Source organism: Calidris pugnax, unplaced genomic scaffold, assembly GCF_001431845.1.
Source record: "Calidris pugnax isolate Ruff unplaced genomic scaffold, ASM143184v1 scaffold183, whole genome shotgun sequence".
NCBI classification, from domain to species: domain Eukaryota; kingdom Metazoa; phylum Chordata; class Aves; order Charadriiformes; family Scolopacidae; genus Calidris; species Calidris pugnax.
The window spans coordinates 2,144,424-2,164,519 of record NW_015090930.1 but is presented as its reverse complement, the minus strand read 5'-3'; the positions used below and the strand labels follow the sequence as shown (position 1 = coordinate 2,164,519).

At 45.7% G+C, this 20,096-nt stretch overlaps 1 long non-coding RNA gene across 1 annotated transcript; it reads left to right on the top strand.

The window, feature by feature from the left end:
• The first annotated feature begins 366 nt into the window (after positions 1–366).
• On the top strand, positions 367–19,615 carry LOC106893562. Its single transcript, XR_001413105.1, has 3 exons — positions 367–498; positions 18,134–18,324; positions 19,517–19,615. It is a non-coding gene; the product is annotated as an uncharacterized LOC106893562 (long non-coding RNA).
• The last annotated feature ends 481 nt before the right edge of the window (positions 19,616–20,096 follow it).

The following is a 20,096-nucleotide window of genomic DNA, read 5'->3' as shown; positions in this document are numbered from 1 at the left end:
GAACCACATGCTTAAACCACGCTTGAAATAATCTGATTTTTTTTTTTTTGGTTTGATGGGAGTTTCAGAAAACCAATGAAGTTTTAAAAAAGCAGATCAAATAAAACATTTCTTTCAACCCTGACAATCTGTTTCACCTGGGACTACTGAAGACTTTTTTTAAAGCAAAGCAAAAGGATAATTTTGGGGGAAAGGGGCCAGAGTCACAGAGGTCTTTGGAAGTGTGTTTAGGATAGGGAAGCAGGGACTGGATGCTACCTTTATGCCGTGGCCCAGTGATTGGTGAGCCCACCTACTGCATGGGAATCCCCTTTTGCTGTGCTGGGAGAGCCATCTAAATACCGGCTTTTCTTTCCTTCCCTACAGATGTGCGCCTTAAGCACCCATTTGCAGAGTGCTGGTTGGATGAAACCTGTGTTTGAGGGTCCCTCTCAGAAGGCTGTATGTTGCAGGGGGAATGTGGGACATCCATACTCTGTGAGCTCTGTCCTGAAACAAGTAAGTGGTTTCTTATGTTGGTAATGCTGAGCCAGATATAATGGGAGGAGGGTTTCTTTTCAGACCTGTGGGTGCGTCACATACTATGAGAGCACCAGGGAAAAGTGTCCCACACTCACTCTTTATCTTCTCACCACCTTTACCCTTTTCTCCCTCCTGTTTGAGATAGATAGTAACAGAGTACTATTTTTTAAAAACCCAAAGCTCTCAGGGATTTTCAGAGGCAACTAATAATATTCTGTGACAAAAGACCTGGCTGGATTTAGGGTGGAATTTCTGAGCGGCAGACCTCGCCAAGGATTTGAGGCAATCCCATATCCAGTTGCCATCCTGGTTCAGGAAATGCTGTCTATGCGCAACAAAAAAAGGTGCAGAGTAAACCAACCGAGTGTTAAAGTTCTAAGCAAGCCCATAAATTAACATCCACTATGAAAGAAAATACGTGTACGTTACAGCGTGCAGTTATTGCACATCTCTGCTGGAGAACAGCTGCAAAATCCCTGAGCAGCTACTGGGGCCACAGTCTCCACTACCCAACCCAAAGAGATTTTAGCTATGGCTCTAGAGGGTCAGACTGGGCTTTGGGAAAAAACCAACAACAAGCCCATAAAAAACAGCCTTGCTTTGAACTTTCTGCATGTGACTCAAGGAGTCAAAGGAGAATTGCTTTGGCTTATAACTCCAAAGCACATTTTCTTGTGCCTCATTCTAAAGAAGAGACATTTGTGGTTTTGAGGGACACAGGAAGTTGATAGAATTTGTTGATAATGATTGATGTTGATAGAACATGTTGATAATGATGGAAAGCAAATTTCTTTTTATCCCCGTGGCTGGAACAAAGTGGACAAACAGTCCAACACAGTTCATGTCACATTTGTACCTGGATGCTAAAATGTCTCCAAGTGACTTCAGGGACAGAAGCATTTTGCACAGGAACTTTCCTTCTGTCAGCTTCCTGGTACTATCTCCTGCCACGCTTTTCCTATTAAAGCTACCCTAAAAATAATGAAGGAAATGGGTATTTTCTATCAGTCAATGAGCTACCTAAAAGCTGTGGAGCAAAACTGAGGGACAAAGAGCATTTTCCGAATAAATTAAACCTGGCAATTAAAAGTGACTTGGAAACCAAAGTGTGCAAAGTGGATGTCAAAAGCAAGCTGGAGTGCATACCTTAAGTTGGTTGTGGTGGCCTTGCAAACTGCCCCCACCACCAGTAGACCTGTTACAAGCAAGAGGCCTGACCAGAAACTCAAGTGCATCTCTGTGTCCTCTGATACATCCAGATATGTGGACCGAGGGGGCTGTCTTGATTCCTGGAGGGATGTCAGCCCCAGACCCTTGGACTTCATTCGGGGCTTGCAGTAGCCCCCAGCGCGTTAGGACCCTGTTGGCAGACCTTTCGCTCATTGTTTTCTTCAAATAATAAAACAGGATATGACGGGCTGAATTTTGCCCTGAATTCTGTGGATAGGATGACTCAGAGACCAGGATATTTCAGGGGGAAAAGAAAGCGGGCTGTGTGCTTGCTAGGAGAAGGAAGGTCTTTGCAATAAGGAAGCTGATGCAATTAGCTCCTGCCGTTGGGGAGCCTGGGTAGCCTGCGCTTGGCCGTGGTGGCAGCCAGACACTTCTCCCCCTCACCACGTCACCGCAGACGTTTCTCCAGCTAAGTCGGTGAAGAAACACTGCAGGGGAAGTGACTTGGATGTTTCCTGCAGGCAAGTATATATAGACCAGCCAGTGCCTCGTGCTTTATGTGTGTGGCCAGGTCAGGGTGGGTATTACACACAGACACGCAGGAGTTGTATTCCAATGTGACCACGGGAGAGACCAGATCTTTGGATGCTTCCTTCCCTGCTGGCATACACCATACACATACACTCTTTCTTCCCCTTCCTCAAGAGCATAACCATTTCTAACTCCAGCTGGTGCTCCCTGAGGGCTCAGCTCCAAGCTTACTACCGTGCACCAGGCTTAATTTCCACCACTTATATTATATAGAACATTCCTTGTTACTAGCTCTTTGTGAGATGTGAGAGAAAATAACTTTGGAAACCCCAGACCACCTAGACCTTCTGAAAAAAAAAAAAAAAGAGTTTAATTTCTTTGCAAGGTACCTGAGCCCTTAGGAAAACTTGGAAGGAGAGGACTATGAAAAGAGGATGAGAATGGAATGAAAAGATGGTGTCTCTGAATAAATCACTAAACTAAAGAAAATTAAAAATTTTCAAATCTTGTTTGACCTTTTTATAATCTTCTTTGCTGTGAGGGTGGTGAGGCACTAGAAGAGGCTGGCCAGAGAAGCTGTAGCTGCCCCATCCCTGGAGGGGTTCAAGGCCAGGCTGGATGGGGCTTGGAGCAACCTGGTCTGGTGGGAGGTGTCCCTGCCCAGGGCAGGGGGGTTGGAACTCGATGATCTCTAAGGTCCCTTACAACTCGAACCATTCTATGATTCTTCAACCCCTTGCATCCTTCCCCTACACTGCACCCCTACACAGCAAGCACATGGTTCTATTTGCATGGGCCAGAACATTCCGCAAATTCCACCTCTTTCCATGACTAGCCTCCATTTCTCCAAAACTCTCTTCGTGGCTTTGTTGAAGGGACTGGTTTGCACAGAAGCCCCATCCAGCTCTAACTCTTAAGTCAGCAGGAAGCTATAGGTACATTTTTCTTTCCTAAAGTGATTATTAAAGCCTTCTTCCATCAAATCCTCCAGGGAGCAGAGCCTAAGGAAAGGCTCAAATATGGGCTGAACTCTAACATCCCCATTGCTCAGTGAGGAGGCCTGTCCCCAGGGTAACTCGCACTGGATAAGTTTGTTTGCCATAAAAGTAAACACTGCTATAGTAACCTGCCCTGTGCAGAACGGCCCATGCCAGCAAATCTGATCATTCATTGCCTTCACAGAAGTAACTGCAGGGTGGATGCACCCAAACTACCTTTAAATGACTCACTTTGCAGCAGCACGTTGCTCAGTGCACGCTATTTTTCGAAGCTTATCCCGTTGTCCTCAGTTCTTGCCTGCGCTCTGGCCCAACCAGTGCCAACTGCTCTTCTCCTAGCTCCCCATCTGGATGGTTTCTGTACTTCTTGTCTTCTCCATTATTTCCTGAATCCCAGTTTCGTTCTTCTCGGACTCCTCACCCAAGGCTCTGTGTTTTTCTTACCTTGTGGTTGTAGTCAGTCTCATTGGCATCTGCCTTGTACCAGTGCTCTTCCTCAGACTTGCTTTGGCTCTTCACCTCCTGCTGCCATTTTGCTGCCTGCTCCAGCCTTGCTTGTCCAAGCAGCTGCCATCTCCTCAGTCTCTAGAAGGACCATCTTTGCCCACCCAGGACAAAAGTCCTCTAACCTCCTCTGCCAAGGGCTCCCTGCTTCTCTACTGGCACAACATCAGTCCCCTCCTCATGCTCTTCCTGGAAATCCTTACTGCAGGTTGTTGGACAGGTCAGATCTTTTAATGAAGTCCACGCCAGACCACAACACAAGAAATTATTGAGATCTACATGGGTACAAGTCCTGGCCCAAGAAGTAGGAGTACATATAGTCCCTGAGGCTTGCAATAATCTAGCAACCTACATAGCTGCCATATTTTTATCTTTTTACAAGTATCACAACCAGCAGGTGATGGCCAAGAAAGAGGTTTCTGGGCAAGATGTATCTGATGGTTGAATTGGTACAACCTTTCTTATGATGAACTTTCTTTTGATGAACTTCTCCACACCTAGCCTTCCAGAGCCAGCACTCAACCTTCCCCAGCACTCATGTCAGTTGGCTGTCTCCTTCATGCCACCCACCTGATAAGGAAGGGGGATAGGCTGAGCAAGTTCAGACACTTGGAAAGGTTGAATCTGCCAAAGGTCTGGATGCCAGCTTGCCCAGACCTCTCCTCGGTGGTCATGCTCTACTGTCCCAAGCACGAGTGCAGGCATGGGACTTGTCCAGTCTGTGCTGCTGTTCCTGTCCTTGTGCTTTCCTAGTTTTGGAGGTCACTGGCATTTCCCCTCCTGCTGGTCTTTACATCTGCTGCAATTTCTCACTGCAGCAGCCCGGAAGGATCGCAGTCTTTCAGACTTGCTCCTCCTGGCTTCAGGACTACTTTTGTTGTCTTTTAGGCATCTCTAAAGTAGCAGCTAAGCCCTAGGGAAAGCTGTGGAGTCTGTGAACGTACCCAGTAGGAGGCACTTCACTTTTACTGATGGTCTTACACAGCCAAGGTCTGTAGAGCTTAGAAGTCATCCCTCCACACATGTCTATAAACCCAGTCCTCAGCCATTCAAATTAGGAGCCCTGGAAAGGCAACCAATTCCCTCCCTAACCTCATGCACACAAAAAGTATCACTACGTTAGGACATCTCATAAATAAAACACATGTCAGAAGTTTTCCTTGCGTCGCTTTCCTTGCATCAGACACAGTAAACAAATACATTCAGCCCTGTTTGAGCGAGGAGACTTATGTACCAATCAGTGCCCCAGGAAATCATGTTTATACCTGCACAGAAATTGCTCAAGAACAGTATGTCCTTATGAAACTATTACTTCTGTCCCCTCCCTCTCTCCCCCAACCCCACCATGGCCCAGGCCTGGGAGAGCCAAGGCTATTTGGCCATGGGGTTGGAACTACAGAAGCGCAGCACGCCTGGACGCCACACGTCTGTTTGTTTAGTGCCTCTGAGCCCTTGCCTCCTTCCTCCTCCTTCCCAGTTGTTTTTCTCTTTTTTTTGCCTCCTCTCATTATTATTTTTCTGGGCCCAGATTGCAGTGGGACCCTCTTCCCCCTGCAAAACACCAGAGAAGCCCCGAGGAGCAGAAAATACCACCCCCATGTAGAGGGGCAGGGAGTGGGTGGTGGGGCTGGATTCCCCTCCAATCCCATCCCATCCCATCCCATCCCATCCCGCGCCCACTCAGCAGGGCAGCTGAGCTGGTGACAGGTGACAACTTCCTCCTGGCATTGGTCCCTAGTAAATTATGACAAGGAGCAAGGAGGGAAGCAAGGAGATTGCTGGAGATGCGGCCACTTCCCAGGGCACAGACCAGGGGCAGGCAGTGGCTCCTGAGACACACTGCAGCCCTGCAGGAGCTCTGCTGGCACAGAATGAGAGCCCAGGAGCCCAGGCTCTGCCTGCCATGGAGGTCAGAGCAGCAGCACAGGTCTTCTGCTAGAAACCATCTTTTCCCCAAGTCTCCTGAAACTTCTTCATCCCAAGTGCGTGTAACTGAAGGCCGTTGCAGCGCCTGGGCCATGGGGTGTTGTGCCTGGAAAGGGTCCAGAAGGCAGGGGTGGACAGGAGAGCAGTGTGGCAAATAGGAGAGAAGTGCTTTAACTCTTCACAGAAGTGAGCTCCAAGGTGCAGTGCTGTGCAGCCTCGGTACAAAAGTGGAAAGGAAATGGTGTGAATTTGCAGAGGTCTGGTATTTTTGGAGAACGAGTGTGGACTCTCTTCTTCTGTCCTCTCTCCTCAGTTTCTGATTTCTTTTTTTACTCTTGACCTCTCTGCAAAGTATCAGCACAGAAATCCTGTCCAAACCATGCATAGTTTTGTGTACTTAACTCCAGCAGCCTGAAGGAGAACCACAGCTGGATCCAGTTTAAAAGCTCAGAACATCACTGACTGCTAACAATGCCTGGGAAGAGCTGTGACTGGCAAAAAAAATTAAGATAAATCTAACTTCTCTCTCTCATTTTGTTTGTTAGGAAACACAGCAGCCTCACTTAATTTTATGCTTTTCCTTTTGCTTTTTTTTTGCTCCTGTTTTGAATTCTGGTGGAATTCAAAATTCAGTGTGCCCCATGCTCCCATGGTGGAGCACGGGGGATACTGAGCAGCAACTATTCCCCTCTGTGCTAGAGGGTTGGCTGGATAACTGCTTCGCAACAAACCTTTTCAGAGCAGAGACACCACAAGTCAGGACCTCCTCGTACCAAGGAGAGACTTGTCCATGCACACAGAAGAGCTGGAGCCAAGCCGAACCCTCAGCAGGGCTGGCAGATCCCGTGATGTGCCCCTGGGAAGAGGACACTGTTCAAGAGGGGCAGGTGATCAAATACTGAGGAGCCCATGAAAATTGAGGGGATACTTTCATTATTATTGGGAAGAAAGCGGTGATGATAATCGTTTCCTCTGTTCACTTCATGACAGTGAGCACACGTACGGCACCGATTTATCACTTGCGCAGAAACAGAGGCTGGTGTGAAGTGAGAAGATGTGACCTTTCCCAGGACAGCCTGAGGGAACAGCACGAGCTGTCGCACACCTCTTTAAGTTGAAACCACTTCATATTCCAGCTGCTGAACCCTTGCTGTGTTTAGTAGCCCCGCTTGCAAAACTTGGAGTTATCACTCCTTGGGTAATTATGTTGATCCCATAGAAACGTCTATAAATAACACACCTGAGTAAATGAAAAACACAGCAGGCTGTGCTATATCTGTTATGGACACTTTTTCTGGAACAGAAAGCTGTTTGTCAGATAGGGCAATAAGTATGGCACATCATTGCACATGTCCCTTTTCACTGAACTCAGAAATGAATCAGAATCATGGCTTGATATTGGGCCAGAAAGATCTTTCTGATCATTACGCAGGTTATGGAATTTCACTTCACAGTTCCTGCTGCTGCTGCCCTCATAATTTCTGTTTACCTAATGTAAAGTATGCCTTTCAAAAATGATCTGATCTTGATTTACAGAATTCAAGTGTTAGAGAGTCTGTTGCATCCCTTGACAACCTCCTACAATGGTACATTGCCTTCTCTGACAGAGAGAGAAACTATACCTAACTTATAAGCAGGATTTGTCTATATAGAACTAGCCATCAGGTATGTCTTTCACTCTCTAATTATTTAATATTTAAAAATTGGGGTAGGCAGAGAAATGTCAATGGAAGGAAAGCCTAAGTGGTTCCGTTAAAATCTGGAAGGATTCTAAAATCAAGCAGAAAAGTTGTTGAAACAACCTATTCCACTTTTCTGAGAGTATTTTGCATTTTTCACCTTAGAATAGCTTCTCATTTTGATATTCTATTGTAGCATGGATTATGCTGTAAGAAAATCTTCACACAACATACTGCAAAATGGAGACATCGAAAAATCAAAATTAATCAGATCAATAAGTTGAATTGAAATCAAGCAACTTTAACGCATGTTTGTTTGGTTGGTTTTTTTCCCCCAAATTTTCCCTTACAGTAATTTTGAAATTTCAGGTTTTTAACCCTGCTCAGAACAAAGACAAACTCTGGAAATCTTCCAGAGGCAGAGCATCAACATTCGGTAGGACCTTCCAAGATTTCTTTTGCTGATCCAGCTTATATTACCAGGAGACACAGTGTAACTGTGTCAGATACGGAGCTCTTGTCATTACTATACACAAATCTGCATCTGGGGTCTCTGCCAATGCAACCATTCCAGCACAGCCTCTGAAGGAGAAACTCACCCTCCATCATTGCTTATCCAGTCTCTTCCTGTTTAGCTTCGTATCTCGATGCTGGCTCAAAAAATGTGCATTTATCTATAATAAAATTTGAGCCTTGGAGTTCACTTGGCTTGTGAAATTTTGTCCTATACGCTTTTATTTTGTTTGATCTTTATATACATACAAACATACACATATATGCATGTGCATTCACGCGTACACAGAAACATACAATGTCAAAGACTGAATATAGGCCTTTTCTGATGTTTTCCAGGTGGTTTTCAGGCTCAACAGCTGAGATACTTGTTTTTCTTTCGAAAGTACCAAGAGGATAAATATTGCCATTTAAAAAATAAACTTCCTCAAAATTGTCTCCTTTCTGTTCTGAAAGATCGTCTTGTTCTTTGGGTGATTTATGACATCAATCTGTAACTACACGTGTATTGTTCAGAGTGTTCAGCAAACAAGACGTGAGTGTTTGAAATACTTCAGGGCAGGAAGACGCACAAAACACTGAAACAGGCTTCCAGTTCTAGTACGGACACTTGAAATTCAGTGTCTTCTTTCCCGTTAATGCATCTCGTGTTGTCATTGCCTCTTCAGATTGACATCAATGAGCATTGAGAGCCCAGCTAGAGCAAGGCATTTGCTGGGCAGAGATAAAAAACAATTTAAGCTGGGTACATCCTCCACTTTTTTAAGTGTTTGCCCGTAGGCGAGGTGGGCCAAGCTTGTTTGATGGTTTTTTGAGTGAATCCTTACTTGATGTCCAGCCAAAATTTCTCCCAGATCTTTGCAGGCTTCCCTTACTAGGGCTGGCAATGAGGGGCCAGGGGCCAGGTGAAATGCAAGAGCATGATGAATACCAAGAAATTGGTGCACCTTGACCATGGAAACCACTGCGTGGTGGCAGGATTGGGCCAGCTCTTTCCTTGGCCAGTTAAATCCCAGGGATTCCTGCTGGAGTGAGAGCGCCATGGACCTGCATTGCGAGGAAACCAGTGTTTCTGTTTCAAGGAGCTGGGATTGGAAGATCTCAAGGGAGAAAACCAAAGAAATTAGCCTTAAAAAACATGAGACCTGAGCGCATCGTGGGAATCCTGAAGGCCACAGCCTGAGGGTGGCTGGGCAAGAGAGGAGAGCAAACCCATCATCCTGCAAGGCTAGCTACGTCCAGAGAAAGCAAGCCAGAGGGGAAGGAGAGGGAAGAGAGAGAAAAGTGAAAGGAAGAGCTGGTAACTCAGAGAACCAAGGAATAATTTAGGCTCGGAGGCACCTCTGGGCACCACTCAGTCCAACTCAAAGTAGGGCTAATCAGATCAGTTTGCTCAGGGACTTGTCCAGTCCAGCCTTGAACACCTCCAAAACCAGGAAATCCCACGGCCTCTCTGGGTGACTTGTGCTATATTTGACCACCGTCATGGTAAAAAAATTTTTTTGGCCTTAAATCTATCTGGAATTTTCCGTGTTCCAACTTGTGGCATTAGAGGGCACATCCCTGCTTGCTCCTTTTGTTTATGAATTTCTCTAATCCCCCTTGGCCCTGCTGACACACCTTGCCTCCACAGCCTCCTAAAGCAACAAGCTCCCCAAGCTGATTACCAGCTGTGCAAGAACAGTCCTGGCTCAAAGGCAAATCCTAGGGGAACGGCCTTGGGGTGGTGGTGGGGAGGTGGACAACAGGTAGCTCCCTCTTCATGTACCCTCACCCTCCATTAAGGCTCATTTTTTTCATCATAAATTATTCCCCAGGTCGGAGCTCCAGGAGCAACAACTCCACAAGCATTTGATTTGCCTGAAGAATATTGTGAGGCTTACTAATTTTACCGGTGACTGATTTGCATAAATTTGTTCAACCAGCATTACAATAGCTCTTTCTGGCCAAGTCTGAATGAGTTACACATCTAACATTATATACCTCACACACATTATAGATGAGTTTTATCTGCGTGCTCATGTAGGCACACACACACTCATCACCTTGGTACATCCTTTCGTGTCAGGTATGCGAATTATTTTGTTTATAAGAAACAAAGTTCCCTCCCCGTGCCAGGATTAAGGAGACCTGCGTTCCTTTCCTGGCTCTCCTGGGGATCCCATGTGACCTGGCCAAGTCGCTTCATGTCTCTGTGCCGCTGCCTCCCAGCTGGAGAAGAGGGGGCAGCGCTTTGGAAGGACCAGCACGGTTCGCTCTTGTCAGAGCTGCATCCTGGGGATGCTGAGTGGGAAGAATGTGTCACCATCAGCAGAACAATGGCAATTTGGGCATTCCTAACGCCACGGTAATATGAATATTCAAACTAGCAGCCTCTTTCTTTGTTAGAGAGCCTGATTAATCAGTGATTAATACCGTTGTCATTTCCCGTAAGCTTGGAATAACCTGTGCTATGCTCTTACCTGAAGAAAAGGGAACGAGAAAGGGGTCAAAGGCAGTGCTTGAGCGTTCTGGTGCGTGGTCATCAACCGGGAGAGCCTGATTAATCAGTGATTAATACCGTCGTCATTTCCTGTAAGCTTGGAATAACCTCTGCTATGCTCTTAGAAGAAAAGGGAAAGAGAGAGGGGTAAAAGGCAGTGCTTGAGCGTACTGGTGCGTGGTCTACCTGAAGAAAAGGGAACGAGAAAGGGGTCAAAGGCAGTGCTTGAGCGTTCTGGTGCGTGGTCATCAACCGGATCTATAAACAAAGGCAGGAGACTTGTTTATGAAAAAAACAGCAGGCCTCAAACAGGCCTTATTCCTGTGACATTGGCGCTGCTGGGGTTCACGTGGTTAACACTCAGCTCCGGTAACCCTCCCCGATTCTCAAGTGGCGTTGGTGTAAAGTGTCAAACCCACCAAACTCCAGGATGACAATTACACGCTGCAGCTATTTTCAGCTTTCCGTTGCGATCATGCCGTGCCCCCCTCGGCCCATCCAGCTTGGCAAAGCCCTCTTCGGAGCCACAGAGCCCCTGGAAGATCCACGTTATTCCTTGTTGTAATATCGGTCACTGATTAAGTTGTTTCAGCAAGAATGCATTTTTGAAGGGCACATGTATTTTCGTGGAAAGTTAAATTATTAAGCACAGTGTTTGGATGTTTCTATTTCACATCTGAAGCTAGCTTTACCATCAAAGTGAATGTATCACGTAATTGCACCCAAGCTGCTCACCACGGTACATCTCCAGCACATCTGCCCCTCATAGCGTCTCAGACAGAAGAATTTTGCCCTCAAACTCTTCTTATACACACATAGTAGGTATTTTCTTTCTTAACAAAGCTTAATTGTATACCGTTGCTCCGCAATGAATTACATCTCTAGGATTTAACTACAAAGACCCATTTAGAAACTACAAATGCAGCATAGACCCCAAAGGACAAATCCTACACTTTCATCAAGGCAAAACATAGAAACTACTTAATTATAGCAAAACATGGGCAAAAGCACTAGCAACATCTCTTCAGAAGAGGTCCGGATTTGACAGACAGACATGTCCACTTCAATCAAGCAGCTAAGAAAAGAATCTTGTCCAGTGTCTGAAATAATCAAATGGAAGAGCTTGGGGGCAAATTTCATTCATACCTAAGCTCTGTGAATTAAGTTGCATACGAAGATGTGTGTTTCTAAGAGGACACTTAAGCAAAGATAAGCAGTTAAGTACTCACAGCTTTGCTTGTGTCAATGTTATCTGTAGATACTCTCTTTCCATAACACTCTGAGTGACTTCTTAATTTATAGATAATACATTCCTTAAATGTAGCATGTATACAGGCACTATGAATGGCTATACCACTAATAATGTAAATTTTTCTGCTTAAATAAAAAGACTAGCCCTTGCAGGATTCTTCTTTCTAATTTGGTTTGATAAAGCCTCTTTGAACACACTAAATTAACTATTTCAGCAACGACTTGGATGCAGTCCTGAGTAATGTGCTACAGGCAATCCTGCTTTGGCAGGGGAGTTGGACTAGATGATCTCTAGAAGGTCCCTTCCAACACCAACAATTCCCTGATTCTGTGACTTGCTCCATCACTGCTGCCCTGTCTGCTGAGAAAGGTTATGGATCTGTTTTGGTCGCAGGGAGGGAAGCTTCTTGCCAGAACTCTCTTGTAATTCTTCAGAAGGGCAGGGACGGGACTACAGAGGAGGAGATTAAATTTTAAACAGGTGCAGACTTTGTTTCCCCATTAACAACTGTGAGATCCTGCTGAGTTCTCCAGGCCAGGAAGGTTCTGGAGTCTGAAGGAAACGCTCATGTCCTGGTTGCTCATGTTTTAATTCATGAGGACTCACTATTAGCAAAGGCTAAAGCTAAACTCCGTTTCCGCTCCCAGTCCATGCTCTTTCCATCTTTTTCCACCACTCTTGGCAAACACTCCATCTACCCTGCCCTTAGTGCTCTACTGACCAGGTTTCCTCCCACTTTTCCTGTACAATCCCAACTCTACCTTCAAGCCCACCCCTGCTCCAGGTTTCCCCAAACCACACATGCTTTCCCCATCTATGGTGATAAATGTGGCCAGAACCACCTCCTCCCTAGTGCCCTTCTGGCCTCCTCCTTTCAAAGGGGGACAGGGAGGATGGGGGAGCATTGGTGGCAGTGGGACGGGGCGTGTTGGGCTGTGAGGGGTTGCTCACACAGCTGCCAGGGAGTGAGGGGATTGGCACGTTTCAGGGCTCCCAAACATGGCACAGGAGACATTTCAGTCCACTGCTGGGAAAGGGCACACAGCTTGTAGCATAGAATCATAGAATCATAGAATTGTCTAGGTTGGAAGGGACCTTAAAGATCATCTGGTCCAACCATCAACCTAACTCTGACAAAAAGCAACCACCACAAAACCAAAAAACCACACCACTAAACCATATTGCTGAAGACCATGTCAACCCATCTTTTGAACACCTCCAGGGATGGTGCCTCAACTAAATTAGCTATTTCAGCAGAGAGATGAGGTCTGGTAGTCCTCTTCTGTAGCAAGGTTCTTCTGTTCTACATACTAAAGCTCACTTGCAAGTGGTTAAAGTGTGTTGCTCTTCTTCCCTTGTCTCAGATGCATCTCCTGCCTGCATCCAAGCACTAGTTCACATCACTCGCTATTTTCTCCATATTTGATGCTAGTTAAATGGCTCTTGCAAACATGGGCTAAACAAATATATCTCCTGCTCAAATAAGCTCAAATATTGTAGCAACAAAATCAACAGTAGATTTTTTTTTTTCCTTAATTTAATCATATTGCTTCTAGCATCTGAAAACTGAAATAAGATCTGCAGTAAACCCTGTATAAAGATGCATGTATAGAGGGATGTTTACTAATTCGAGGAATTTAGAGACAAAGTAGAGAAGAAAGGAAATGCACACTGCAGTGATGGTAAATTGAGAAATGGGAGAAATACAATCACCTATTGAGGTCACACAGGAAGTTTGGGGCAGAGTTTGGTATGGGCTGCACAATACTCAGGCACCAGCCCAGGCTTTTACCAAGCAACTATCCAGCTTTTTGAAATATTCATGGAAGAAAGACAGGCGTGTGCAATGATGCACAAATAAGGCAGAACAAATGAGAAGTCGTTACCCTATAGTAGCGTGTCAGACTGCAGAAGCAGAATTTTAGAGGTTATTGTCTACTGGTAGAAAGTTGTAGATATTGCCAAATACTAATTTTAAAATTGTATGATTTACAGTGGTTAGGAAAAGTGAGAAATCTTATTCTCAGCCCTAATCATTGCAGCAAATTCAGTCCAGTGGAGTTAAACTGGCAATGTTTAAATCCAGCATTTATATGTCAGTGCTTTATCAGATTTCCAGAGACATATAATGTCTCTTTCTGCTGCCAATAAAACCAGATGCAGAAGTATCTTTGTGTGTTTATTTAGCACAAGGCTGTTAATGCCTGGGAGTAGCATGCACTGGGGTGGGGCTTCCATGTCTTGCACACAGAAATCAGTGCTAAGAGACCAGAACTCAAACAGACTGAAGCAGAAACGCGACAGACTGACCTTGGAGGGAAAAAAGGTTATGAAAACCTAGGTGCAACAGCAGGGTCAAGGCTAATTTTTACCCCTTGAAATTCAAAGGTGCTTGATACGAAGCATTAACATAACTTCTTTGCTTCCCGTTTCCTTAAGGAAACAAATTTTCAGGCTGCAGGCAGTCCTTTTCATCTCAACTTGAAGGCAAAGAAAGAAAATCCTGGGCTGTTCTTTTCAGTGAAGAACTTTTGGCATAACTTCATGAAGACAAACCAAGATGCCATTGTAGATTAAAGCCAGGACTTCAGTTAAGCACGAGGCTGAATAAACCTCTAAAAGCAGTCCCTGCGTCAGATGCTAGTTCTGATATCCTAACAGGTTGGAGGCACAGTCTTCTCCTCTGGCTCTACATGGTTCAGCTGGAGTTGTGCATCACTGGCTGTAAACTAGTCTGGCACATGCAGCATTAACTTTGGGCAAAAAGGGAGTGTAGCTCAAAGATGCCTTTGATGGGAAAAGAATGGCCTCCATGGTGGCACCTCCTCTCCCACCCTTGCAAAGCTCTTCATCAACAAAAAGCCATGCACCCGGAGTTGTCCTGTAGCATGCACCCTGGAAGCACAGAGGACCAAAAGAGCCTCAACAGAAGGGTCATCACGTTATCCCATTCACAACACTGCATTTTGCTCCGCTTCAGTGCTGGGAAGGCAGCCACGTGCCCAGCTAAGCCTTTGGCTGGGAGGAACGGTTGTGATTGTCCCTGATCACAACTGCAAAGCAGTTCCAGCCTTGCTGAGAACTCAAACTGGGGTTAGGGCCAGCAGAAATCATTGTGAAGGTGAGAGTCAATGGGCCTGTTCCAGAGCTGGGTGAAGGCAGAAGAGCAGCTGGCCCACCAAGGGCAATTCTGCAAGCAAACAAAAATACCTTCTATGGAGAGAAAATGCCCATGTCCAACGAAGTCAGCAACCTTACCAGTGTTAAAGTCACGTCTAAAGCAAATCCCCCCCTCCCCAGAGCTGGGTGAAGGCAGAAGAGCAGCTGGCCCACCAAGGGCAATTCTGCAAGCAAACAAAAATATCTTCTATGGAGAGAAAATGCCCATGTCCAACAAAGTCAGCAACCTTACCAGTGTTAGAGTCACGTCTAAAGCAAATCCCCCCCCTCTCACTCTGCCTCTGAAGAAGCAGCAGCAACTGCTGATAAGTGGGAAGGGAGGGGGGAGCATGGTTTATTCACTCTGCCTCTGAAGAAGCAGCAGCAACTTCTGATAAGTGGGAAGGGAGGGGGAGCGTGGTTTACGTTCTCATAGTTCCTTGGCTTGCTCCAGCACTGTTTGATTAACTGGGAGCAAGATTTATGTGCTATAAAATGCTCTGGGGAGGTTGCTGATGCCAGAGCTCTGCACCTGGGTTTTGAAAGCCTCTCTAAAGCGATGAGAATATCTGTATATTCTCATCTAGGAAAAGAAAGCCCCCCTGAAAACCAAAAATAACTACTGCTTCTTGGCAGGAGAACGGGAGAGTGCAATTTCACCTAGGAGAGAGATTTGCAAAGATACCAGCAACCACTAAATGTCCAGGTCCCACAGAAACTGGATGTGAGCTAGGATTTCACGGCCATTTACCCCTGGGGAGAAGTGTCGCCTTACCCCTGATTAGTTTGGATTCTTCCATACAAGGAAGATTAAAGGAATATCCCATTAAACGACTTCAGGATTGTTATTGTTTATTTAATATTAAATTATTCTACCCAGTATAATTCCATGGAAACTTGCTTCAGAAGACAAAGGAGCTCAGTGTCTCTTAATGGTTAGTGGAGTCGCATTCTTGTGCGACGTCTGCTTCTAATATGATTACTTGAGAATGAGCACATCAGTGGGACTAGCAATGTAACTGGGGATGTTATCAGCCTCTCAACAGACTTGGAAATTGATTTTCATCAAGTATTGTTTAAAACTGTATTATGCTGAGTGTTGAAGTTGGCCCGTCTTACGAATAATTACGCCGTGCTGATGATGTTTTCAACCCCTCCTAGAAGCCATCAACAGTCTTCACTATCTGGGTGTTGTGCAGCCTTTGTCTGGAAATCCCATCCAGTCTGCATGACTTCTGCAAGCTCTGGCCGAGAGGAGGCTTTTCAAGGGGACATGTTAGCACCGATTCCCACCGGGCCAGGTTTCTTTCAGAAAGGTCCTGCTGCCTACTGCCAGTTCACACTGCATTTGGTCAGAGTTCTCATTTGATTTCATTCCTATTTCAGGGCTGAGGGCCGTGGCCTGGGGTCAGCAGTACAACCTGCAAGAAATCTGGTGACTTCAGACCAACAATGAGTGGGATGGGAAAGGAGGAGAGGGTCTGCACTTCAACAAATGGGAGAAACAGTAGAAAGAAAGCAGCCTTGATGAGAGGAAGCTGAAACAAACTGGATGCCCTAGGTCATCTCTGCCACCACTGAGACCAAGACTTTGACAAACTCTGGAGGCCAGTGGCCTTGAGCAGAGAGAGGGAATGGGAGAGATGATACCTTAAAAGACAAAGATGGAGCCCATGGAGTTTCCCTGCCCTCTGAGTCATCTCTAGGCCTCCATCCCTCCACACTAGTGTTCAGTGATGGGACCTTAGCAAGCCATGCCTGAATGCCCATGGGCCACAGCCACATAGGGAAGGCAGGGCTCACAGCCCAGTCCTCCTGTACTCCAGGAATGAGGATGACACCTAAGGAAATACCAAGGTTGAATGGCAAAGTATTGGGAGAGGCAGAGGGTTTGGGGGTGTGAGAAAATGTCTTGGAAAGAGTTAAGGATCTTTGAATTTGGGATGGAAAACAAAATTGCTTTTTCAAAATTCAAATTGCTATTGATCCTTCAGACAGAATGACAGTAGTGCCCCCTGTACTTCCCATCTCTGTACTGATGCCAAGCCCTTCAACCACAGAAGGTACAAGAACAAAATTTTCATTCAGTCTCTGAAGCCAAAACAGTATCTCAAGGGAACCCTATGGACTAGGTCATTAGATGCCTCCTGTTGGACAGGAGCTCCCTGAAGGAGTGCAGGGAAGTGAGCACTGTTTTGTCCGACTTTGAAAGAAGTCAAGAGCCATGTGTTTAAATCCCACTTCATCCCTCCAATCATTCAAACTAGAGAGGACTTGAGGAAATGAGAAGCGATGATTCTGCAAGCTGAAGAGACCCTCAGTTCAAACAAAGTGCTATTTGACTCTGACAAAGTCATCCTGGCGATATGGCTGGTCCCCAAACGCCCGCAGTGCCTGTCTTGTTTCTGGGTGTCCAGGCTCCCTGGGACTCAATGTTCATGTGAACAATGAGTACACGAATTCTTCAAGCGCCAGGCACTTCCTGGCCCTTACACGTACTGGATGCCTTGTACTTGCTGCTCACTGCACAGAGCTCACTCGTAGATGATGCTTATCCCTTTGGAAATATCTGTAGCCATCTCCAGCCTGTTATCTGAAGGCCTCATGGTCACCTCACCTGTCACCTGCAAGCTTTTCCTGGAGAAGTGGGTCACCATTTTTCACAGGCACGATGGAGGAGAAAGGCAAACCAGGTTTACCTTCAATAGCTCCAGACCTTTGGAGGAGGAGAGCTAAATTGGCAGCACTATCACAAATGCTGGTAGACTCCATGGAAAAAAATCACAGTCTTGCTAGCACAGGCACTTCTGTTTTGTTTTATTTCCAAAGGGCTTCTTCAGCACGGAACTTGTTCAGCAGTCTCTGGGGGCATAAACTTTCCTCTTTCTGAGGCTGAAGAAAGGCTGACATTTTAATCTTTTATGGTGCTGTAGGTGCACCTCAGGAGCATTTTTACACCTAAGTGGTACATCTCATTTTGAAATGCAGAAGGACTTTTCCAGCTTCTTATGTGACCAGCTGGTAAATTGCAGTGATTCCATCCAACATTATCCTGTAATGATGAAGTCTCAGGGGTTAAACATGGTTTAAGAGGAAATGGTTGATCTGGTGAAGAGACATTACTGATGAAGAGTTGATGGAGCCAGTAATGCTGATTGGACCTATGATACTCCACTTCTGTCAACATGCTGGCTGTAATGTGTGTAATGTATTAGCATCCATACACACACTTATGGAAATGTATGCATATTAATCTCCTAACGGGGTGTTGGTGCTATCTAAAAATGAGACTGCATACTGAGGACTGCAGGGATTTTATCCGGAGGCTTATTGATAAAATGCTGGCGTTAAAATTTAATGCCCTTCTTGTGTTTTTTGTGATTTGGATCCCCAGGCGTGCGCAGACTGTGGTGGTACCGCTGATGGCAGTGGAGCTCCAGCAGCACAGAGCAGCAGAGGACCCAGCCCGTCCAGAACAACGTGAACATCAGTTCCTCCGTTTTCTTGTTTAGTTGTGAAAACTGGTGCGATTCCTCTCTCTGATGAAGTGGCAAACCCGTCTTCCAGGATACCAGCTGGCAGGGTGTATGTCTGCACAGTGTTCTTTCTCGCTGGTAATTTATGAAACTTTCACAAGAGGAGGTTTAACTTGTGCTAGAGAGCTTGATTTCTTGAGCCTCCTATCAAATCTCCATACATGCAGAGAAGGCAGGCTATAAATAATTCCTGTAGTGTTTTATAAACTATTCTAAGTAGCAAATATCATCTGTTAACCTTATTTGCAATTGGTACATGCAGTTAAGGGAAACAAATGAACTGCTGCTGAATTAATTTGCAGCCCATCCAGAAACTTTTTTACGCTTTGTCTGGAAAGCTTCCAGGCAGTGGAGCAGCTGGCATGCAAAAAGTGGGTGGCTTCCTAGGAAAGGGGATTGGCTTTTTTTTTTTTTAAATATAATTTGTTAACAAAAATATCCACCTTTGGTCAGACTTAATTCTGACAACCTGCCTGGGATAGCCAATTTTAAAGGGAACACATTGAGTCAACTTTGCTGTCTATCACTGATGAACTATGAGCCTCCAAACAGAAGCAGCCCTTTCCTCTCATTATTCCCCTTAGGGTGAGACATCCTCCCAGAGGTGTCTATATTTCTCCTCTGGTACATACAGGACCTAAGCATCTCCTTTAAACCAAGCACTTCTTCTCTGGAGACATTCCAAACCCGCCTGGACATGTTCCTGTGCAACCTGCTCTGGGTGGACCTGCTTTGGCAGGGGGGTTGGACTAGATGACCTCCAGAGGTCCCTTCCAACCCCATGTGATTCCGTGATTCTGTAAGCACTGAAGTTTTTCAGGGTCCCTGGGAGAGCGGGAGGATTGCGTGGCATTCTTGGGTGGTTGCTGGTGGCTGAAGGCGAAGGTGGACTCAGCGTGTGCCCCTCCTGTGGGCAGACCTCTGCTGGGCTACGCTTTCCCTCTAGGGGAGAGATTTAAAAAATAAACCTCCCTCTTTTCCAGGAACCTGCCCAGTTTCTCATGCCAGCTGCTCCGCCGTGGTTGGGGTCATTTCTAAGGTGAAGGGGCAGGGTTTGCCCTCCTGACACGGGTCCCCAGAGGCAGAGCAGAGAAGCACCAGGTGGAATGAGGAGAAGCTGGACACAGCGTGCGAGAGAAGCAAAAGGATTTTCTAAAGCACTCCTTCCCCCTGCAAAAAAAACCCCACCCACTTCTTCCAAAAAGGCAGCTACCAAAAATGCTCCTTTGTCTCTTCTGTAGGAGTTTGCTGTTGCTGGTCGAGGTCAGGCCCCACATCACCCACGCTGCAGGACGTGGCCCTTCTGCTTCCATGGCCCTGAGCTCACGCTTCTTCCAGGGGTAATAACAACACTGCTAATAAGGATAATGACAGCAGAGCTGCAAGACTGTATCTGATGTTTTCACCGGTGATGTAACTTTTCTTGATATGGAGATACCGTAGCTCAAAACCCTTCAGCTATATTTTTTATTACGCTCCATTTTCTTTTATCTTTTTTTTTTCTTTCATCTTTTTTTTTTTTTTCTTTTTCTTTCTTTCTTTAAATACACCTCCGATTCTGGTATAAAACAGCTGACACACACGTAGACAGACAAGTTCCCACAAGCAATTAAAACTCTGGGTACAGACACCGGAGACCTATAAATGACATTTCTTTTGGGGAAGGGAGGAAACACGATGGGAAAGAAACTTTTTTTGACTTTTAAAACTACAACGACAATAAAAGTTTGAAGCCATTTCCTAGAAGAGAAAACAATTAAGACCCGAATCACTGCATCAAGTACAGTGTAAATCCTTCACTGGCAACAAAAAGTCAAATGA